Source organism: Salmo salar, chromosome 23 (genome assembly GCF_965601325.2).
Source record: "Salmo salar chromosome 23, fSalSal1, whole genome shotgun sequence".
NCBI classification, from domain to species: domain Eukaryota; kingdom Metazoa; phylum Chordata; class Actinopteri; order Salmoniformes; family Salmonidae; genus Salmo; species Salmo salar.
This window is the reverse complement of record NC_138313.1, coordinates 40,630,494-40,654,743: the sequence shown is the minus strand read 5'-3', so window position 1 is coordinate 40,654,743 and position 24,250 is coordinate 40,630,494. Positions and strand designations below refer to the sequence as shown.

The following is a 24,250-nucleotide window of genomic DNA, read 5'->3' as shown; positions in this document are numbered from 1 at the left end:
TGAGAGGTGTTGTATTAATGGGTGAGGAGGTTAGAGGTAGGAAGGTATTGAGAGGTGTTGTATTAATGGGTGAGGAGGTTAGAGGTAGGAAGGTATTGAGAGGTGTATTAATGGGTGAGGAGGTTAGAGGTAGGAAGGTATTGAGAGGTGTTGTATTAATGGGTGAGGAGGTTAGAGGTAGGAAGGTATTGATAGATGTTGTATTAATGGGTGAGGAGGTTAGAGGTAGGAAGGTTTTGAGAGGTGTTGTATTAATGGGTGAGGTTAGAGGAAGGAAGGTATTGAGAGGTGTTGTATTAATGGGTGAGGAGGTTAGAGGTAGGAAGGTATTGAGAGGTGTTGTATTAATGGGTGAGGAGGTTAGAGGTAGGAAGGTATTGAGAGATGTATTAATGGGTGAGGTTAGAGGTAGGAAGGTATTGAGAGGTGTTGTATTAATGGGTGAAGAGGTTAGAGGTAGGAAGGTATTGAGAGGTGTTGTATTAATGGGTGAGGAGGTTAGAGGTAGGAAGGTATTGAGAGGTGTTGTATTAATGGGTGAGGAGGTTGGAGGTAGGAAGGTATTGAGAGGTGTTGTATTAATGGGTGAGGAGGTTAGAGGTAGGAAGGTATTAAGAGGTGTTGTATTAATGGGTGAGGTTAGAGGTAGGAAGGTATTGAGAGGTGTTGTATTAATGGGTGAGGTTAGAGGTAGGAAGGTATTGAGAGGTGTTGTATTAATGGGTGAGGAGGTTAGAGGTAGGAAGGTATTGAGAGGTGTTGTATTAATGGGTGAGGAGGTTAGAGGTAGGAAGGTAATGAGAGGTGTTGTATTAATGGGTGAGGAGGTTAGTGGTAGGAAGGTATTGAGAGGTGTATTAATGGGTGAGGAGGTTAGAGGTAGGAAGGTATTGAGAGGTGTTGTATTAATGGGCGACTAGGTTAGAGGTAGGAAGGTATTGAGAGGTGTTGTATTAATGGGTGAAGAGGTTAGAGGTAGGAAGGTATTGAGAGGTGTTGTATTAATGGGTGAGGAGGTTAGAGGTAGGAAGGTATTGAGAGGTGTTGTATTAATGGGTGAGGAGGATAGAGGTAGGAAGGTATTGAGAGGTGTTGTATTAATGGGTGAGGAGGTTAGAGGTGGGAAGGTATTGAGAGGTGTTGTATTAATGGGTGAGGAGGTTAGAGGTAGGAAGGTATTGAGAGGTGTTGTATTAATGGGTGAGGAGGTTAGAGGTAGGAAGGTATTGAGAGGTGTATTAATGGGTGAGGAGGTTAGAGGTAGGAAGGTATTGAGAGGTGTTGTATTAATGGGTGAGGAGGTTAGAGGTAGGAAGGTATTGAGAGATGTTGTATTAATGTGTGAGGAGGTTAGAGGTAGGAAGGTTTTGAGAGGTGTTGTATTAATGGGTGAGGTTAGAGGAAGGAAGGTATTGAGAGGTGTTGTATTAATGGGTGAGGAGGTTAGAGGTAGGAAGGTATTGAGAGGTGTTGTATTAATGGGTGAGGAGGTTAGAGGTAGGAAGGTATTGAGAGATGTATTAATGGGTGAGGTTAGAGGTAGGAAGGTATTGAGAGGTGTTGTATTAATGGGTGGGGAGGTTAGAGGTAGGAAGGTATTGAGAGGTGTTGTATTAATGGGTGAGGAGGTTAGAGGTAGGAAGGTATTGAGAGGTGTTGTATTAATGGGTGAGGAGGTTAGAGGTAGGAAGGTATTGAGAGGTGTTGTATTAATGGGTGAGGAGGTTAGTGGTAGGAAGGTATTGAGAGGTGTTGTATTAATGGGTGAGGAGGTTAGAGGTAGGAAGGTATTGAGAGGTGTTGTATTAATGGGTGAGGAGGTTAGAGGTAGGAAGGTATTGAGAGGTGTTGTATTAATGGGTGAGGAGGTTAGTGGTAGGAAGGTATTGAGAGGTGTTGTATTAATGGGTGAGGAGGTTAGAGGTAGGAAGGTATTGAGAGGTGTTGTATTAATGGGTGAAGAGGTTAGAGGTAGGAAGGTATTGAGAGGTGTTGTATTAATGGGTGAGGAGGTTAGAGGTAGGAAGGTATTGAGAGGTGTTGTATTAATGGGTGAGGAGGTTAGAGGTAGGAAGGTATTGAGAGGTGTTGTATTAATGGGCGAGGAGGTTAGAGGTAGGAAGGTATTGAGAGGTGTTGTATTAATGGGTGAAGAGGTTAGAGGTAGGAAGGTATTGAGAGGTGTTGTATTAATGGGTGAGGAGGTTAGAGGTAGGAAGGTATTGAGAGGTGTTGTATTAATGGGTGAGGAGGTTAGAGGTAGGAAGGTATTGAGAGGTGTTGTATTAATGGGTGAGGAGGTTAGAGGTAGGAAGGTATTGAGAGGTGTTGTATTAATGGGTGAGGAGGTTAGAGGTAGGAAGGTATTGAGAGGTGTTGTATTAATGGGTGAGGAGGTTAGAGGTAGGAAGGTATTGAGAGGTGTTGTATTAATGGGTGAGGAGGTTAGAGGTAGGAAGGTATTGAGAGGTGTTGTATTAATGGGTGAGGAGGTTAGAGGTAGGAAGGTATTGAGAGGTGTTGTATTAATGGGTGAGGAGATTAGAGGTAGGAAGGTATTGAGAGGTGTTGTATTAATGGGTGATGAGGTTAGAGCTAGGAAGGTATTGAGAGGTGTTGTATTAATGGGTGAGGAGTATGAGGTAGGAAGGGACTGAGAGGTGTTGTATTAATGGGTGAGGAGGTTAGAGGTAGGAAGGTAATGAGAGGTGTTGTATTAATGGGTGAGGAGGTTAGTGGTAGGAAGGTATTGAGAGGTGTTGTATTAATGGGTGAGGAGGTTAGAGGTAGGAAGGTATTGAGAGGTGTTGTATTAATGGGCGAGGAGGTTAGAGGTAGGAAGGTATTGAGAGGTGTTGTATTAATGGGTGAAGAGGTTAGAGGTAGGAAGGTATTGAGAGGTGTTGTATTAATGGGTGAGGAGTATGAGGTAGGAAGGTATTGAGAGGTGTTGTATTAATGGGTGAGGAGGTTAGAGGTAGGAAGGTATTGAGAGGTGTTGTATTAATGGGCGAGGAGGTTAGAGGTAGGAAGGTATTGAGAGGTGTTGTATTAATGGGTGAAGAGGTTAGAGGTAGGAAGGTATTGAGAGGTGTTGTATTAATGGGTGAGGAGGTTAGAGGTAGGAAGGTATTGAGAGGTGTTGTATTAATGGGTGAGGAGGTTAGAGGTAGGAAGGTATTGAGAGGTGTTGTATTAATGGGTGAGGAGGTTAGAGGTAGGAAGGTATTGAGAGGTGTTGTATTAATGGGCGAGGAGGTTAGAGGTAGGAAGGTATTGAGAGGTGTTGTATTAATGGGTGAAGAGGTTAGAGGTAGGAAGGTATTGAGAGGTGTTGTATTAATGGGTGAGGAGGTTAGAGGTAGGAAGGTATTGAGAGGTGTTGTATTAATGGGTGAGGAGGTTAGAGGTAGGAAGGTATTGAGAGGTGTTGTATTAATGGGTGAGGAGGTTAGAGGTAGGAAGGTATTGAGAGGTGTTGTATTAATGGGTGAGGAGGTTAGAGGTAGGAAGGTATTGAGAGGTGTTGTATTAATGGGTGAGGAGGTTAGAGGTAGGAAGGTATTGAGAGGTGTTGTATTAATGGGTGAGGAGGTTAGAGGTAGGAAGGTATTGAGAGGTGTTGTATTAATGGGCTAGGAGGTTAGAGGTAGGAAGGTATTGAGAGGTGTTGTATTAATGGGTGAGGAGGTTAGAGGTAGGAAGGTATTGAGAGGTGTTGTATTAATGGGTGAGGAGGTTAGAGGTAGGAAGGTATTGAGAGGTGTTGTATTAATGGGTGAGAAGGTTAGAGGTAGGAAGGTATTGAGAGGTGTTGTATTAATGGGTGAGGAGGTTAGAGGTAGGAAGGTAATGAGAGGTGTTGTATTAATGGGTGAGGAGGTTAGTGGTAGGAAGGTATTGAGAGGTGTATTAATGGGTGAGGAGGTTAGAGGTAGGAAGGTATTGAGAGGTGTTGTATTAATGGGCGAGGAGGTTAGAGGTAGGAAGGTATTGAGAGGTGTTGTATTAATGGGTGAAGAGGTTAGAGGTAGGAAGGTATTGAGAGGTGTTGTATTAATGGGTGAGGAGGTTAGAGGTAGGAAGGTATTGAGAGGTGTTGTATTAATGGGTGAGGAGGTTGGAGGTAGGAAGGTATTGAGAGGTGTTGTATTAATGGGTGAGGAGGTTAGAGGTAGGAAGGTATTAAGAGGTGTTGTATTAATGGGTGAGGTTAGAGGTAGGAAGGTATTGAGAGGTGTTGTATTAATGGGTGAGGTTAGAGGTAGGAAGGTATTGAGAGGTGTTGTATTAATGGGTGAGGAGGTTAGAGGTAGGAAGGTATTGAGAGGTGTTGTATTAATGGGTGAGGAGGTTAGAGGTAGGAAGGTAATGAGAGGTGTTGTATTAATGGGTGAGGAGGTTAGTGGTAGGAAGGTATTGAGAGGTGTATTAATGGGTGAGGAGGTTAGAGGTAGGAAGGTATTGAGAGGTGTTGTATTAATGGGCGACTAGGTTAGAGGTAGGAAGGTATTGAGAGGTGTTGTATTAATGGGTGAAGAGGTTAGAGGTAGGAAGGTATTGAGAGGTGTTGTATTAATGGGTGAGGAGGTTAGAGGTAGGAAGGTATTGAGAGGTGTTGTATTAATGGGTGAGGAGGATAGAGGTAGGAAGGTATTGAGAGGTGTTGTATTAATGGGTGAGGAGGTTAGAGGTGGGAAGGTATTGAGAGGTGTTGTATTAATGGGTGAGGAGGTTAGAGGTAGGAAGGTATTGAGAGGTGTTGTATTAATGGGTGAGGAGGTTAGAGGTAGGAAGGTATTGAGAGGTGTATTAATGGGTGAGGAGGTTAGAGGTAGGAAGGTATTGAGAGGTGTTGTATTAATGGGTGAGGAGGTTAGAGGTAGGAAGGTATTGATAGATGTTGTATTAATGGGTGAGGAGGTTAGAGGTAGGAAGGTTTTGAGAGGTGTTGTATTAATGGGTGAGGTTAGAGGAAGGAAGGTATTGAGAGGTGTTGTATTAATGGGTGAGGAGGTTAGAGGTAGGAAGGTATTGAGAGGTGTTGTATTAATGGGTGAGGAGGTTAGAGGTAGGAAGGTATTGAGAGATGTATTAATGGGTGAGGTTAGAGGTAGGAAGGTATTGAGAGGTGTTGTATTAATGGGTGAAGAGGTTAGAGGTAGGAAGGTATTGAGAGGTGTTGTATTAATGGGTGAGGAGGTTAGAGGTAGGAAGGTATTGAGAGGTGTTGTATTAATGGGTGAGGAGGTTGGAGGTAGGAAGGTATTGAGAGGTGTTGTATTAATGGGTGAGGAGGTTAGAGGTAGGAAGGTATTAAGAGGTGTTGTATTAATGGGTGAGGTTAGAGGTAGGAAGGTATTGAGAGGTGTTGTATTAATGGGTGAGGTTAGAGGTAGGAAGGTATTGAGAGGTGTTGTATTAATGGGTGAGGAGGTTAGAGGTAGGAAGGTATTGAGAGGTGTTGTATTAATGGGTGAGGAGGTTAGAGGTAGGAAGGTAATGAGAGGTGTTGTATTAATGGGTGAGGAGGTTAGTGGTAGGAAGGTATTGAGAGGTGTATTAATGGGTGAGGAGGTTAGAGGTAGGAAGGTATTGAGAGGTGTTGTATTAATGGGCGACTAGGTTAGAGGTAGGAAGGTATTGAGAGGTGTTGTATTAATGGGTGAAGAGGTTAGAGGTAGGAAGGTATTGAGAGGTGTTGTATTAATGGGTGAGGAGGTTAGAGGTAGGAAGGTATTGAGAGGTGTTGTATTAATGGGTGAGGAGGATAGAGGTAGGAAGGTATTGAGAGGTGTTGTATTAATGGGTGAGGAGGTTAGAGGTGGGAAGGTATTGAGAGGTGTTGTATTAATGGGTGAGGAGGTTAGAGGTAGGAAGGTATTGAGAGGTGTTGTATTAATGGGTGAGGAGGTTAGAGGTAGGAAGGTATTGAGAGGTGTATTAATGGGTGAGGAGGTTAGAGGTAGGAAGGTATTGAGAGGTGTTGTATTAATGGGTGAGGAGGTTAGAGGTAGGAAGGTATTGAGAGATGTTGTATTAATGTGTGAGGAGGTTAGAGGTAGGAAGGTTTTGAGAGGTGTTGTATTAATGGGTGAGGTTAGAGGAAGGAAGGTATTGAGAGGTGTTGTATTAATGGGTGAGGAGGTTAGAGGTAGGAAGGTATTGAGAGGTGTTGTATTAATGGGTGAGGAGGTTAGAGGTAGGAAGGTATTGAGAGATGTATTAATGGGTGAGGTTAGAGGTAGGAAGGTATTGAGAGGTGTTGTATTAATGGGTGGGGAGGTTAGAGGTAGGAAGGTATTGAGAGGTGTTGTATTAATGGGTGAGGAGGTTAGAGGTAGGAAGGTATTGAGAGGTGTTGTATTAATGGGTGAGGAGGTTAGAGGTAGGAAGGTATTGAGAGGTGTTGTTATAATACACGCGGCAGGCAGGAGGAAGAAGCTCTTACTGAAAGTGATGATGGCACGGTAACAGGAGCCATGGTCACATGAGAGACAGAGACCTGCCTTCCTCAGCAGCTTAGATCGATCACTCACTCACACACGCACGCACATGCACGAGCACACGCAAGCAAGCACACACATAGACACACACACAGACACTCACACACTCACACTCACACACACACGCACACGCACCCACACACTGGATTCCTTTTAACAACATTAAAATCTGCATCAATAAATAAACATGAAATGAATTCCCCCAAGGAAGGTTTGTTAGTAAACATCCTTCACCATCTCAGAAATGAAAGCACCCTTATTAACAGTCTCTCGCATTGTCAATCAACATTACATCAAAACATGACAAAGTAGATCCAGATTATATGTCTTCTATGTTAATTGTTCATACTGAGACACCATTCATATCACGTACAACACTACGGTGAGCCAGAGAGATCAAACTGCACAGAGAGAGCTGTATGAGAGCATCCATAAAGAATCCTACAGGGATGGGAGCTGTTGCATTGTTCTCTTGTAACTCCCACATTTTTCACATAAAAACAATACACACATACACAAACAATATACTTACTGAGACAAACACACTAGACTTTACAATGATAAAAGTATTAGATTAAATATTTGTCAATATTTATAATAGAAAGCATTAAGTATTGAGGGAGAAAACACACACACATACACAAACAAACATGCACTAGCACACACACACACAATACAGTTCTCTCCCTACTTTTTAGGGTCAGTAGCGCAGCAGCAAAGAGCTGTAAACATTAATATTCACTCCATGTTGTCGCGCAGAGAGAAGGAAAGGTGTAGAGAGCGATAGAGAGAGAGAGGAGGAAAGGTGTAGAGCGATAGAGAGAGAGGGGGAAAGGTGTAGAGAGAGATAGAGAGAGAGAGAGAGAGAAAGAGAGAGAGAGAGGACCAAAGGTGTAGAGAGTGATCGAGAGAGAGAGAGAGAGAGAGAGAGAGAGAGAGAGGAGGAAAGGTGGAGAGAGAGAGAGAGAGGAGGAAAGGTGGAGAGAGAGAGAGAGAGAGAGAGAGAGAGAGAGAGAAGGTATAGAGGGAGTAGCGGCAGCACTAGGCAGTCATCACCCAGTCGTATGGTCTAGTCTGGCAGAGCTTTCTTACCTCGGTGTGCTTCTCTTTACAGCACTATCCTTCCACCCTCTCAGATCAACCCTTCGACACACCGCAATCTGAAGAGACCGCTGTTATCCCACAGCTCCACAGGCGACAGCCTCGTCTAGGTATATGCAGCAAGAGGCTGTACGGTAGCCTTGGCAACAGAGCCAGAACGAGGGAGAGGGATGGAGAGAGAGAGAGAGAGTAGGGAGGGGGAGGAGGGAGGAATCATAACAAATCACTGAGCAGTGAGCACCCCCATTGTCCCCTCTTCTCCTTCCAAGCTTTAGGCATTGCCACCCACCTCTCTCTCTCTCTCTCTCTCTCTCTCTCTCTCTCTCTCTCTTTTCCCTCTCTCTCTATTGCTCATCCTCTCTTTCTTCCTCCATCTAGTCAGCCTCTACTACATCAGCACACATTGCTTCCCTTTATGTCAGGGATGGGAAACTGGTGACCCGCCTGATCAATCCTCCAACCCCACAAAATATATACAAAAATAAAGATTGACTTACTTTATTGTTATAGTGTCATGCATCTTCAGGATGTATTTGCTGTAGCAAAATAAAATACTAATGTTTATATATGCACCGTACAGTATGTATAAACAGACGTTCATACGGCAGTGAAAAACTATTAAGACAACAAAACAAAAATATTATTTAAACTGTCATAGGCGTCGTAAGGAGTGGACCAAAACGCAGCGGGTAAAGTGCTCATCTTCTTATTTTATTAAAGGAAAAACACAAACAAAACAAATGACGAAAACAGTCCAGTAAGGTGCACAGACTATACTAGAAACAACCACCCACAAAACACAAGAAAAAACAAACCCAACTAAATATAGCCTCCAATTAGAGATTACAACAACCAGCTACCTCTAATTGGAGGTCATTGCCAAAAATCCAACATAGAAATAGAAAACTAGATAAACACATAGAAATAGAAAATATAGAACATAAACCAAAAACACCGAACCACACAAAACAAACACCCCCTGCCACGCCCTGACCAAACTACAATGACAAATAACCCCTTTTACTGGTCAGGACGTGACATAAACGAGACCCAGATGGCAAATATAAAGATCCAGTCAAATATAAAGATCCAAAAACTGGAGGCCTCTTACAGTGATGTGATGCAAAAATACTAGCAAAATGCATAGCACTCAGAATGAAAAAGGTTTTACTAGGTATTGTTCATCCTGATCAGACAGGTTTTTTTTACATGGATGATACATTGGAGATAATATACGACAACTACTAGAAATAATAAAACATCATGAAAAATCTAAGAAGCCAGGCCTGGTATTTATAGCGGATTTTGCAAAGGCCTTTGATAAAGTAAGACTGGATTTTATTTATAAATACCTGGATTTTTTTCCATTTTGGTGATTCTCTTATAAAATGGGTCAAAGTAATGTATAGCAACCACAGGTGTAAAATAGTAAATAGCAGCTACTTCACAGTTTTGAATTGTCAAGAGGAGTTAAACAAGGGTGTTCGCTGTTACCATATCTATTCGTTATGGCCATCCAAGTGCTAGCTATTAAAATCAGATCAAATAACATTAGAGGACTAGAAATCCAAAGCTTAAAAACAAAGGTGTCCATGTATGCCGATGACTCAAGTTTTATATTAAATCCGCAAGCTAGATACCTGCAATGTCTAATTGAAGATCTAGATAACTTTTCTGGACTCTCTGGACTAAAACATAATTATGATAAGTGTAAGTGTACAATATTACGTATTGGATATTTAAAAAATACTTTTACATTACCCTGCAGTTTACCTATAAAATGGGCTGATGTTGAAGTAGACATACTTGGTATTCATATCACAAAATATATAAATCAACTCTCCGTAATGAATTTCAATAGAAAACTTGTAAACATGGAGAGGTAAATACCCGTCTATTTATGGAAAAATTGCGCTGATTAAGTCCTTAGTCATATTTCAATTTACTCACTTACTTATGGCACTGCCTACTCCTGATGATTCGGTTTTCAAATCATGTGAACAAAATATATTTTGCTTTATCTGGGATGCTAAACCAGACAAGATAAAGCATGCCTATTTATATACTGCTCAAAAAAATAAAGGGAACACTTAAACAACACAATGTAACTCCAAGTCAATCACACTTCTGTGAAATCAAACTGTCCACTTAGGAAGTAACACTGATTGACAATAAATTCCACATGCTGTTGTGCAAATGGAATAGACAACAGGTGGAAATTATAGGCAATAAGCAAGACACCCCCAATAAAGGAGTGGTTCTGCAGGTGGAGACCACAGACCACTTCTCAGTTCCTATGCTTCCTGGCTGATGTTTTGGTCACTTTTGAATGCTGGCGGTGCTTTCACTCTAGTGGTAGCATGAGACGGAGTCTACAACCCACACAAGTGGCTCAGGTAGTGCAGCCCATCCAGGATGGCACATCAATGCGAGCTGTGGCAAGAAGGTTTGCTGTGTCTGTCAGCGTAGTGTCCAGAGCATGGAGGCGCTACCAGGAGACAGGCCAGTACATCAGGAGACGTGGAGGAGGCCGTAGGAAGGCAACAACCCAGCAGCAGGACCGCTACCTCCGCCTTTGTGCAAGGAGGAGCACTGCCAGAGCCCTGCAAAATGACCTCCAGCAGGCCACAAATGTGCATGTGTCTGTTCAAACGGTCAGAAACAGACTCCATAAGGGTGGTATGAGGGCCCGACGTCCACAGGTGGGGGTTGTGCTTACAGCCCAACACCGTGCAGGACGTTTGGCATTTGTCAGAGAACACCAAGATTGGCAAATTTGCCACTGGTGCCCTGTGCTCTTCACAGATGAAAGCAGGTTTCCACTGAGCACATGTGACAGACTGGAGAGTCTGGAGACGCCTTCGAGAACGTTCTGCTGCCTGCAACATCCTCCAGCATGACCGGTTTGGCGGTGGGTCAGTCATGGTGTGGGGTGGCATTTCTTTGGGGGGCCGCACAGCCCTCCATGTGCTCGCCAGAGGTAGCCTGACTGCCATTAGGTACCGAGATGAGATCCTCAGACCCCTTGTGAGACCATATGCTGGTGCGGTTGGCCCTGGGTTCCTCCTAATGCAAGACAATGCTAGACCTCATGTGGCTGGAGTGTGTCAGCAGTTCCTGCAAGAGGAAGGCATTGATGCTATGGACTTGTCCACCCGTTCCCCAGACCTGAATCCAATTGAGCACATCTGGGACATCATGTCTCGCTCCATCCACCAACGCCACGTTGCACAACAGACTGTCCAGGAGTTAGTGGATGCTTTAGTCCAGGTCTGGGAGGAGATCCCTCAGGAGACCATCCGCCACCTCATCAGGAGCATGCCCAGGCATTGTAGGGAGGTCATACAGGCATGTGGAGGTCACACACACTACTGAGCCTCATTTTGACTTGTTTTAAGGACATTACATCAAAGTTGGATCAGCCTGTAGTGTGGTTTTCCACTTTAATTTTGAGTGTGACTCCAAATCCAGACCTCCATGGGTTGATAAATTGGATTTCCATTGATTAATTTTGTGTGATTTTCTTGTCAGCACATTCAACTATGTAAAGAAAAAAGTATTTAATAAGATTACTTCTTTCATTCTGATCTAGGATGTGTTGTTTGTGTTCCCTTTATTTTTTTGAGCAGTGTATAATGAATATGAATGAGAGATTATTAAATATAAAAGCATTAAACCTCTCTCTAAAAGCTTCACTTATCCAAAAGTTTTACTTGAACCTTAATTAAATGGTTCTCAAGTAGATTACTAAGAAAAGCTCATAAATTGTTTAAAAAGGGCCTTTTTGCCTTTGACATATCTCATTTTCAATTAATTGAAAATGTAACTTTTTTCAAAGTTTCTTGCTTTTTAAAACAAGTTTTGCAGAGCTGGCTACAATTTCACCCCCATGAAAAGTTAGAACAAATATTACAACAAATATTATGGCTGAACTCAAATGTGCTGGTTGATAAAATACCTGTATTTATGGGAAAGGGTATTTTGTTTTTAAATTATATTGTAAATTGGAATGGTAGAGTTATGTCTTTCATGGAGTTGTCAGAATTGTATGGGAAGGTCTGCTCAATCCAAGATTATAACCAATTGATTACAGCATTACCCCAAAAATGGAGGAGGCAGGTGGCAGCGGGAGGAGGGAGGGAACTGGTCTGTCTGCACAATATAAAGGATCAAAACATGCGGAGGAATAAAAATAGCATAAATAGGAGTATACCAGTTTCATTTGAGGACCAGGATGTTGACAGTTGTGCCATACATAATCCTGGCACAGCTGTGCCATACAGCTGTGCCATTCAGAAAATATTTGGGAAGAGATTGATATATAAAATGATGCAAGATTCAAGATTTCGTGCTTTTCAGCTAAAATTATTATATAGAATTCTTGACACCAACAAAATGTTGAATATTTGGGGCATGCAATCATCGCAGCTCTGCAGATTTTGTTGTGAGAATACAGAATCAATAGACCATTTGGTTTTGGTATTGCCCTCAGGTAGCCTGTTTTTGGTTGAGGGGCAGCTCTTGGGGAACTGTGCGGGGGATCTTGGAGGGCTGGTGGCCTGGCGGTTGGGAGCTTGGGCCAGTGGCTAATGGATCGCTGGTTCGGGTCCCCGTTTTTTAACTTGTGTGAGATCTGAAGCAAGCAGGGCGTTGGCCCTGCTTGCTTCAGTGTGTCGCTCTGGATGGGAGTCTGTTAGATGACTAATGTGATGTAGTTGTTTAGCAGCTTCACCGCAAGTATATTTTATGTTAGAAATATAAAAAAATAAACAACTTATCTTGTAGCATCTTCCGAGCTTTGCACGTAAAATTTGCAACCAGGAATACTTATTTCCTAAATAGCCATTCAAGTTATTCTTAATCTCTAATCCAGAATAGTTCCTGATTTCCACGCAACATTATATCAAACAGTACAGCTCTTAAATCATTATATAAAGTCAAATAAAATAAAAAGTTCATCTGGACCGCTCCTAAATCACAGACAGTCATAGTCTCTCTTCTTCATCCCTAAATCACAGACTTAGTCATAGTTTTCTGCCCCTCCCAAAAGATAGAATTTGTAGATAATTGGCCCTCTTTCTGGGACTCACCCACAAACAGGACCAAGCCTGACCTGTTGAGGAGTGACGGACTCCATCCTAGCTGGAGGGGTGATTTCATCTTATCTATGAACATAAACAGGGCTCTAACTCCCCTAGCTCCACAATGAAATAGGGTGCAGGCCAGGCAGCAGGCAGTTAGCCAGCCTGCCAGCTTAGTGGAGTCTGCCACTAGCACAGTCAGTGTAGTGTAGTCAGCTCAGCTATCCCCATTGAGACGGTGTCTGTGCCTCGGCATAGGTTGGGCAAAATAAACATGGCGGTGTTCGCCTTAGCAATCTCACTAGAATGAAGACCTCCTCCATTCCTGCCATTATTGAAAGAGATCGTGATAGCTCACATCTCAAAATAGGGTTACTTAATGTTAGATCCCTCACTTCAATGGCAGTTCTAGTCAATGAACTAATCACTGATCATAATCTTGATGTGATTGGCCTGACTGAAACATGGCAAAAACACGTTTTTGTCTTTTGAGCTTCTAGTCATGAAATCTATGCAGCCTACTCAATCACTTTTTATAGCTACTGTTTACAGGCCTCCTGGGCCATATACAGCGTTCCTCACTGAGATCCCTGAATTCCTATCGGACCTTGTAGTCATAGCAGATAATATTCACATTTTTGGTGACTTTAATATTCACATGGAAAAGTCCACAGACCCACTCCAAAAGGCTTTCGGAGCCATCATCGACTCAGTGGGTTTTGTCCAACATGTCTCTGGACCTACTCACTGCCACAGTCATACTCTGGACCTAGTTTTATCCCATGGAATAAATGTTGTGGATCTTAATGTTTTTCCTCGTAATCCTGGACTATCGGACCACCATTTTATTATGTTTGCAGTCGCAACACATAATCTGCTCAGACCCCAACCAAGGAGCATCAAAAGTTGTGCTAGAAATTCTCAGACAACCCAAAGATTCCTTGATGCCCTTCCAGACTCCCTCTGCCTACCCAAGGACGTCAGAGGCCAAAAATCAGTTAACCACCTAACTGAGGAACTCAATTTAACCTTGTGCAATACCCTAGATACAGTTGCACCCCTAAAAACTAAAAACATTTGTCATAAGAAACTAGCTCCCTGGTATACAGAAAATACCCGAGCTCTGAAGCAAGCTTCCAGAAAATTGGAACGGAAATGGCGCCTTCCCATCCACTTTTCATTTTCCATTCGTTTTGTCTTTGTCTTACACACCTGGTTTCAATCCCCCAATTAATCAAATCAAATCAAATTTATTTTTATATAGCCCTTCGTACATCAGCTGATATTCTCAAAGTGCTGTACAGAAACCCAGCCTAAAACCCCAAACAGCAAGCAAAGCATGTGAAAGAAGCACGGTGGCTAGGAAAAACTCCCTAGGAAAAACTCCCTAGAAAGGCCAAAAACCTAGGAAGAAACCTAGAGAGGAACCAGGCTATGAGGGGTGGCCAGTCCCCTTCTGGCTGTGCAGGGTGGATATTATAACAGAACATGGTCAAAATATTAAAATGTTAAAATGTTCATAAATGACCAGCATGGTCAAATAATAATAATCATAGTAGTTGTCGAGGGTGCAACAAGCACGTCCGGTGAACAGGTCAGGGTTCCATAGCCGCAGGCAGAACAGTTGAAACTGGAGCAGCAGCACGGCCAGGTGGACTGGGGACAGCAAGGAGTCATCATACCAGGTAGTCCTGAGGCATGGTCCTAGGGCTCAGGTCCTCCGAGAGAAAGACAGAAAGAGAGAAAGAGAGAATTAGAGAGAGCATATTTAAATACACACAGGACACCGGATAAGACAAGAGAAATACTCCAGATGTAACAGACTGACCCTAGCCCCCCGACACATAAACTACTGCAGCATAAATACTGGAGGCTGAGACAGGAGGGATCAGAAGACACTGTGGCCCCATCCGATGATACCCCCGGACAGGGCCAAACAGGCAGGATATAACCCCACCCACTTTGCCAAAGCTCAGCCCCCACACCACTAGAGGGATGTCTCCAACCACCAACTTACCGTCCTAAGACAAGGCCGAGTATAGCCCACAACGATCTCCGCCATGGCACAACCCAAGGGGGGGGGGCGCCAACCCAGACAGGAAGACCACGTCAGTGACTCAACCCACTCAAGTGACGCACCCCTCCCATGGACGGCATGGAAGAACACCAGTAGGCCAGTGACTCAGCCCCTGTAAAAGGGTTAGAGGCAGAGAATCCCAGTGGAAAGAGGGGAACCGGCAAGGCAGAGACAGCAAGGGCGGTTCGTTGCTCCAGCCTTTCCGTTCACCTTCACACTCCTGGGCCAGACTATACTTAATCATAGGACCTACTGAAGAGATAAGTCTTCAGTAAAGACTTAAAGGTTGAGACTGAGTCTGCGTCTCTCACATTGGTAGGCAGACCATTCCATAAAAATGGAGCTCTATAGGAGAAAGCCCTACCTCCAGCCGTTTGCTTAGAAATTCTAGGGACAATTAGGAGGCCTGCGTCTTGTGACCGTAGCGTACGTGTAGGTATGTACGGCAGGACCAAATCAGAAAGATAGGTAGGAGCAAGCCCATGTAATGCTTTGTAGGTTAGCAGTAAAACCTTGAAATCAGCCCTTGCCTTAACAGGAAGCCAGTGTAGGGAGGCTAGCACTGGAGTAATATGATCAAATGTTTTGGTTCTAGTCAGGATTCTAGCAGCCGTATTTAGCACTAACTGAAGTTTATTTAGTGCTTTATCCGGGTAGCCGGAAAGTAGAGCATTGCAGTAGTCCAGCCTAGAAGTAACAAAAGCATGGATTAATTTTTCTGCGTCATTTTTGGACAGAAAATTTCTGATTTTTGCAATGTTACGTAGATGGAAAAAAGCTGTCCTTGAAACAGTCTTGATATGTTCTTCAAAAGAGAGATCAGGGTCCAGAGTAACGCCGAGGTCCTTCACAGTTTTATTTGAGACGACTGTACAACCATCCAGATTAATTGTCAGATTCAACAGAAGATCTCTTTGTTTCTTGGGACCAAGAACAAGCATCTCTGTTTTGTCCGAGTTTAAAAGTAGAAAGTTTGCAGCCATCCACTTCTTTATGTCTGAAACACAGGCTTCTAGCGAGGGCAATTTTGGGGCTTCACCATGTTTCATTGAAATGTACAGCTGTGTGTCGTCCGCATAGCAGTGAAATTTAACATTATGTTTTCGAATGACATCCCCAAGAGGTAAAATATATAGTGAAAACAATAGTGGTCCTAAAACGGAACCTTGAGGAACACCGAAATTTACAATTGATTTGTCAGAGGACAAACCATTCACAGAGACAAACTGATATCTTTCCGACAGATAAGATCTAAACCAGGCCAGAACTTGTCCATGTAGACCAATTTGGGTTTCCAATCTCTCCAAAAGAATGTGGTGATCGATGGTATCAAAAGCGGCACTAAGATCTAGGAGCACGAGGACAGATGCAGAGCCTCGGTCTGACGTCATTAAAAGGTCATTTACCACCTTCACAAGTGCAGTCTCAGTGCTATGATGGGGTCTAAAACCATACTGAAGCGTTTCGTATACATTGTTTGTCTTCAGGAAGGCAGTGAGTTGCTGTGCAACAGCTTTTTCAAAATTTTTTGAGAGGAATGGAAGATTCGATATAGGCCGATAGTTTTTTATAATTTCTGGATCAAGATTCGGCTTTTTCAAGAGAGGCTTTATTACTGCCACTTTTAGTGAGCTTGGTACACATCCGGTGGATAGAGAGCCGTTTATTATGTTCAACATAGGAGGGCCAAGCACAGGAAGCAGCTCTTTCAGTAGTTTAGTTGGAATAGGGTCCAGTATGCAGCTTGAGGGTTTGGAGGCCATGATTATTTTCATCATTGCGTCAAGGGATATAGTACTAAAACACTTTAGTATCTCCCTTGATCCTAGGTCCTGGCAGAGTTGTGCAGACTCAGGACAATGGAGCTTTGGAGGAATACCCAGATTTAAAGAGGAGTCTGTAATTTGCTTTCTAATGATCATGATCTTTTCCTCAAAGAAGTTCATAAATTTATTACTGCTGAAGTGAAAGCCATCCTCCATTTGCGAAGGCTGCTTTTTAGTTAGCTTTGCGACAGTATCAAAAAGAAATTTCGGATTGTTCTTATTTTCCTCAATTAAGTTGGAAAAATAGGATGATCGAGCAGCAGTAAGGGCTCTTCGATACTGCACGGTACTGTCTTTCCAAGCTAGTCGGAAGACTTCCAGTTTGGTGTGGCGCCATTTCCGTTCCAATTTTCTGGAAGCTTGCTTCAGAGCTCGTGTATTTTCTGTATACCAGGGAGCTAGTTTCTTATGACAGATGTTTTTAGTTTTTAGGGGTGCAACTGCATCTAGGGTATTGCGCAAGGTTAAATTGAGTTCCTCGGTTAGGTGGTTAACTGATTTTTGTCCTCTGACGTCCTTGGGTACCTGTTCATTATTTAACCCTCTGTTCCCCCATGTTTGTTTGTGAGTGATTGTTTCTATGTAGGTAGGTCCGTTATTCTGGGCTCTGTTTTTGTATTGCATTTATTATATGTTGAGTAAAATACGTTTATTTACTCATATCTGCTGTCCTGCGCCTGACTCCTATACACCAGCTACACATAGACCGCCTGACAGAATCACTCACCCCAAAGAATGGAGTCAGCAGGAGCAGACGCCCTCCCTTCAAAGATAGAGGAGCGCGTCCAGCAGCACGCGACCATATTGCAACATCTGGGCACCGCCATCGATCGCGTGCTGCAGAAGATGGATCGTTGGGAGAGAGGAGGAGCCCCACTACGGATCCCCCCAACAGCCCCACTACAGCAGGTCCCACTGTCCACCCCTCCTTCACCCGGTTCCAGCGGGATCTGGCTCACGCTCCCGAGGGAGTATGATGGGACGGCTGCCGGATGCCAGGGGTTCCTACTCCAGCTTGAACTCTACCTGGCGACCAAGCGTGTCCACCCTCGTCTCCTGCCTCTCAGGCAAAGCCCTGGAGTGGGCCAACGCCGTATGGAGTGAGGGAGACGCGGCGTTGGACCATTACGCAGAGTTCACCTGCCGCTTTCGGGCAGTGTTCGACCCGTCGCTTTCGGGCGGTGTTCGAACGACTGTTCCACCTAAGGCTGGAAACGAGGAGCGCACAGGATTTTGCATTGGACTTCCAGACCCTGGCTGCCAGCGTGGGATGGAACGACAGGGCCCTGATCGATCACTATCGGTGCAGTCTACGCGAGGACTTCCGTCGGGAGTTGGCCTGCCGAGACACCACCCTCACATTGGGCCAGCTGGTGGACATTTCCATCCGGCTGGACAACCTGCTAACTGCCCGCAGACATCCGGATCTGGGCCTGTCAGTTCCATCCCCCAGCACCTCTGCTCCGACGCCCATGGAGCTGGGAGGTGCTGCACCCTGCACCATCTGTGGCCGCAGAGGGCACACTGCTGGTCGGTGCTGGGGGGGTTCCTCAGGGAGTCGAGGCAGCAGGCAGGGCACTATTGTGTCATCCCAGGTGAGTTGGCAACAGGCTCACCCAGAGCCCCCTGTTGCTCACATGTATGTGTTTATTTCATTTCCTGAGTTTTCCCTGCATTCCCAGCATAAGGCGCTCGTAGATTCAGGTGCAGCTGGGAATTGTATTGACCATTCATTTGCCCTTAGTTTAGGGATCCCCCTTGTTCCTGTGGATATGCCCTTCCCTGTGCACGCCCTTGATAGTCGACCATTAGGGTCAGGGCTGATTAGGGAGGCCACCGCTCCACTAGACATGGTTACGCAGGAGGGTCATAAGGAGAGAATCAGTCTCTTCCTTATTGATTCTCCTGCGTTTCCCGTGGTGCTGGGCCTACCCTGGTTGGCCTGTCACAACCCCACTATTTTGTGGCAACAGAGGGCTCTCAAGGGGTGGTCACAAGAGTGCTCAGGGAGGTGTGTGGGGGTTTCCATCGGTGCGGCTACAGTGGAAAGTCCAGACCAGGTCTCCACCGTGCGCATCCCCTCAGAATATGCCGATTTGGCTCTCGCCTTCTGTAAGAAGAGGGCGACTAAATTACCCCCTCATCGACGGGGGGATTGTGTGATAAATCTCCTGGTAGACGCAGAACTTCCCAGGAGTCACGTGTATCCTCTGTCAAAGGAAGAGATGGTGGCTATGGAAACATATGTCTCCGAATCCCTGGGGTAGGGATACATTCGGCCCTCCACATCACCTGCCTCCTTGAGTTTCTTTTTTGTGAAGAAGAAGGATGAGGGTTTGCGCCCGTGTATTGACTTTCAAGGTATCAATCAGATCACTGTGAGGTACAGCTACCCAGTGCCTCTCATCGCCAGTGCAATTGAGTCAATGCACGGGGCGTGCTTCTTCACAAAATTGGATCTCAGGAGCGCTTACAACCTGGTGCGTATCCGAGAGGGGGACGAGTGGAAGACGGCATTTAGTACCACCTCAGAGCACTATGAGTACCTCATCATGCCGTACGGGTTGATGAATGCTCCATCAGTCTTCCAGACCTTTGTTGACGAGATTTTCCGGGACCTGCACGGGCAGGATGTAGTGGTGTATATCAACGACATTCTGATATACTCTGATATACACACGCGCCGAGCATGTGTCCCTGGTGCGCAGGGTGCTTAGTCGACTGTTGGAGCATGACCTGTACGTCAAGGCTGAGAAATGTCTGTTCTTCCAACAGTCCGTCTCCTTCCTAGGGTACCGCATTTCCATGTCAGGGGTGGAGATGGAGAATGACCGCATTTCAGCCGGGCGTAATTGGCCGACTCCCACCACGGTAAAGGAAGTGCAGCAGTTTCTAGGGTTTGCCAACTACTACCGGAGGTTTATCTGGGGTTTTGGTCAGGTAGCAGCTACCATAACCTCACTGCTGAAGGGGGGACCGGTGCGGCTGCAGTGGTCGGCTGAGGCGGACAGGGCTTTTGGTCACCTGAAGGCTCTGTTTACCTCGGCTTCCGTGCTGGTTTATCCGGATCCCTCTTTGGCGTTCATAGTGGAGGTGGACGCGTCCAAGGCTGGGATAAGAGCCGTGCTCTCTCAGCCCTCGGGCACGCCACCAAAGCTCCGCCCCTGTGCTTTCTTTTCAAAGAAGCTCAGCCCGGCGGAGTGAAACTATGATGTGGGGGACCGGGAGCTGTTGGCTGTTGTCAAGGCTCTGAAGGCGTGAAGACAGTAGCTTGAGGGGGCTAAACACCCTTTTCTCTTCTGGACTGACCACCGCAATCTGGAGTACATCCGGGCGGCGAGGAGACTGAACCCTCGCCAGGCAAGGTGGGCCATGTTCTTTACCTGTTTTGTTTTCACTCTGTCCTACAGACCAGGGTCCCAGAACACTAGGGCAGACGCACTGTCCCGGATGAATGACAGAGGAGCGGTCCATGGATCACACTCCCATACTTCCGGCCTCTTGCCTGGTGGCACGGTGGTGTGGGAGTTGAACGTGGACATAGAGCAGGCGTTACGCACAGAGCCCACTCTCCTTCAGTGTCCAGCTGGGCGCCTGTATGTTCCGTCTGCTGTCCATGACCGTTTGATCTATTGGGCCCACATGTCACCCTCCTCTGGTCACCCTGGCATCGGTCGGACGGTGCGTTGCCTTAGTGAGAAGTACTGGTGGTCCACCTTGGCCAAGGACGTGAGGGTTTATGTTTCCTTCTGTTCGGTGTGCGCCCAGTGCATGGCTCCCAGGCACCTGCCCAGAGGGAAGTTATAACCCCTACTCGTTCCACAACGGCCGTGGTCACACCTGTCGGTGGACTTCCTGACATATCTTCCTCCATCACAGGGAAACACCATGATCCTGGTCGTTGTGGATCGGTTTTCTAAGTCCTGCCATCTCCTCCCTTTGCCCTGTCTCCCTACGGCCCTACAGACTGCGGAGGCCCTGTTCACTCACGTCTTCTGACACTACGGGGTGCCTGAGGATATAGTTTCTGATTGGGGTCCCCAGTTCACGTCCAGGGTCTGGAGAGCGTTCATGGAATGTCTGGGGGTCTCGGCCCGCCTCACCTCAGGTTTTCACCCCGAGAGTAATGGGCAGGTGGAGAGAGTAAATCAGGATGTGGGTAGGTTTCTGCGGTCATATTGCCAGGACCGGCCGGGGGAGTGGGTGGCATTCATCCCCTGGACAGAGATAGCCCAAAACTCACTCCGCCACTCCTCCACTAACCTCTCTCCTTTCCAGTGCGTACTGGGGTATCAGCCGGTTCTGGCACCGTGGCATCAGAGCCAGATCGAAGCTCCTGTGGTGGACGAATGGTTTAAGCGCTCGGAGGAGACCTGGGGCGCCGCCCATGTGTTCCTGCAACGGGTCGTGAGGCGGCAGAATGCGAGCGCCGACCGCCACCGCAGTGAGGCCCCGGTCTGGCTCTCGACCTGAAACCTGCCCCTCCACCTGCCCTGCCGGAAGCTGGGTCCGCGGTTTGTGGGGCCATTTAAAGTCCTGAGGAGATTGAATGAGGTAAGCTACAGGTTACAGCTTCCCCCAGATTATCGCATTAACCTGTTAGGGCTAGGGGGCAGTATTGACACGGCCGGATAAAAAACGTACCCGATTTAATCTGGTTACTACTCCTGCCCAGTAACTAGAATATGCATATAATTATTGGCTTTGGATAGAAAACACCCTAAAGTTTCTAAAACTGTTTGAATGGTGTCTGTGAGTATAACAGAACTCAAATGGCAGGCCAAAACCTGAGAAGATTCCATGCAGGAAGTGGCCTGTCTGAGAAGTTGTGTTTCATCTTGGCTCTTTTTATTGAAGACTGAGGATCTTTGCTCTAACGTGACACTTCCTACGGCTCCCATAGGCTCTCAGAACCCAGGAAAAAGCTGAACGATATCGAGGCAGCCTCTGGCTGAAACACATTATCGCTTTTGGCAAGTGGCCGATCAGAGTACTATGGGCTTAGGCGCGTGCCCGAGTCGACCCCATGCTTTATTTTTCTTTCGTCTGTTTACCTAAACGCAGATTCCCGGTCGGAATATTATCGCTTTTTTATGAGAAAAATGGCATAAAAATGTATTTTAAACAGCGGTTGACATGCTTCGAAGTACGGTAATGGAATATTTAGAATTCTTTTGTCACGAATTACGCCATGCTCGTCACCCTTATTTACCCTTTCGGATAGTGTCTTGAACGCACGAACAAAACGCCGCTGTTTGGATATAACTATGGATTATTTTGAACCAAACCAACATTTGTTATTGAAGTAGAAGGCCTGGGAGTGCATTCTGACGAAGACAGCAAAGGTAATAACATTTTTCTTATAGTAAAGCTGACTTTGGTGAGTGCTAAACTTGCTGGGTGTCTAAATAGCTAGCCCTGTGATGCCGGGCTATCTACTGAGAATATTGCAAAATGTGCTTTCACCGAAAAGCTATTTTAAAATCGGACATATCGAGTGCATAGAGGAGTTCTGTATCTATAATTCTTAAAATAATTGTTATGCTTTTTGTGAACGTTTATCGTGAGTAATTTAGTAAATTCACCGGCAGTGTTCGGTGGGAATGCTAGTCACATGCTAGTCACATGCTAATGTAAAAAGCTGGTTTTTGATATAAATATGTACTTGATTGAACAAAACATGCATGTATTGTATAACATAATGTCCTAGGGTTGTCATCTGATGAAGATCATCAAAGGTTAGTGCTGCATTTAGCTGTGGTTTGGGTTTATGTGACATTATATGCTAGCTTGAAAAATGGTTGTCTGATTATTTCTGGCTTGGTACTCTGCTGACATAATCTAATGTTTTGCTTTCGTGGTAAAGCCTTTTTGAAATCGGACAGTGTGGTTAGATTAACGAGAGTCTTGTCTTTAAAATGGTGTAAAATAGTCATATGTTTGAAAAATTGAAGTTTTTGCATTTTTGAGGAATTTGAATAACGCGCCACGGGATTACACTGGCTGTTGCGTAGGTGGGACGATTTGGTGCCACCTAGCCCAGAGAGGTTAATCCCTTGTTCCATGTGTCTCTCCTCAGGCCGATGGTGGCTGGTCCACTCCAGGAAGCTGAGGTGCGGGAGGTTCCTCCGACTCCTCTGGACATCGACGGGGCCCGGCGTATGCTGTTCGAGCCATCCTGGACTCGAGGCGTCGGGTGAGGGGCCTTCAGTACCTCGTGGAGTGGGAGGGGTACGGTCCGGAGGAGAGATGCTGGGTGCCGGTGGAGGACGTCCTGGACCTTTCGTTGCTACAGGATTTCCACCGTCTCCATCCGGATCGCCCTGCGCCTCGTCCTCCAGGTCGTCCCCAAGGTCGGTGTCAGGGGGTACTGTCACAACTTCCGCCGAAGTCGGTCCCTCTCCTTGTTCGGTCGGCGTTCGGCGGTCGACGTCACCGGCCTTCTAGCCATCGCCGATTCACTTTTCATTTTCCATTTGTTTTTTCTTTGTCTTACACACCTGGTTTCAATCCCCCAATTACCTGTTCATTATTTAACCCTCTGTTCCCCCATGTTTGTTTGTGAGTGATTGTTTCTATGTAGGTAGGTCCGTTATTGTGGGCTCTGTTTTTCTATTGCATTCATTATATGTTGAGTAAAATACGTTTATTTACTCATATATGCTGTCCTGCGCCTGACTCCTATACACCAGCTACACATAGACCGCCTGACAGCCACACCAAACTGGAAGTCTTCCGACTAGCTTGGAAAGACAATACCGTGCAGTGTCAAAGAGCCCTCACTGCTGCTCGATCATCCTATTTTTCCAACTTAATTGAGGAAAATAAGAACAATCCGAAATGTATTTTTGATACTGTCACAAAGCTAACTAAAAAGCAGCATTCCCCAAGAGAGGATGGCTTTCACTTCAGCAGTAATAAATTCATCAACTTCTTTGAGGAAAAGATCATGATCATTAGAAAGCAAATTACGGACTCCTCTTTAAACCTGCATAGCATATCAAATAAAATCAAATCAAATGTATTTATATAGCCCTTCGTACATCAGCTGATATCTCAAAGTGCTGTACAGAAACCCAGCCTAAAACCCCAAACAGCAAGCAATGCATGTGAAAGAAGCACGGTGGCTAGGAAAAACTCCCTAGGAAAACCCCTAGAAAGGCCAAAAACCTAGGAAGAAACCTAGAGAGGAACCAGGCTATGAGGGGTGGCCAGTCCTCTTCTGGCTGTGCCGGGTGGATATTATAACAGAACATGGTCAAGATGTTAAAATGTTCATAAATGACCAGCATGGTCAAATAATAATAATCATAGTAGTTCTCGAGGGTGCAACAAGCATGTCCGGTGAACAGGTCAGGGTTCTATAGCCGCAGGCAGAACAGTTGAAACTGGAGCAGCAGCACGGCCAGGTGGACTGGGGACAGCAAGGAGTCATCATGCCAGGTAGTCCTGAGGCATGGTCCTAGGGCTTAGGTCCTCCGAGAGAAAGAAAGAAAGAGAGAAAGAGAGAATTAGAGAGAGCATATTTAAATTCACACAGGACACCGGATAAGACAAGAGAAATACTCCAGATGTAACAGACTGACCCTAGCCCCCTGACACATAAACTACTGCAGCATAAATACTGGAGGCTGAGACAGGAGGGATCAGAAGACACTG

General features: G+C 45.5%; 1 protein-coding gene across 1 annotated transcript in view; it reads right to left on the bottom strand.

Moving 5' to 3' along the window:
- Positions 1-7,763, bottom strand: part of LOC106584593 (tyrosine-protein phosphatase non-receptor type 5) — a 58,522-nt gene extending 50,759 nt beyond the window's left edge. Inside the window, exon 1 of the mRNA XM_082968117.1 lies at positions 7,599-7,763. The gene's annotated coding sequence lies outside the window, so the exon portion shown is untranslated. The remainder of the gene's footprint in view (positions 1-7,598) is intronic.
- Between the last annotated feature and the right edge of the window lie 16,487 nt (positions 7,764-24,250).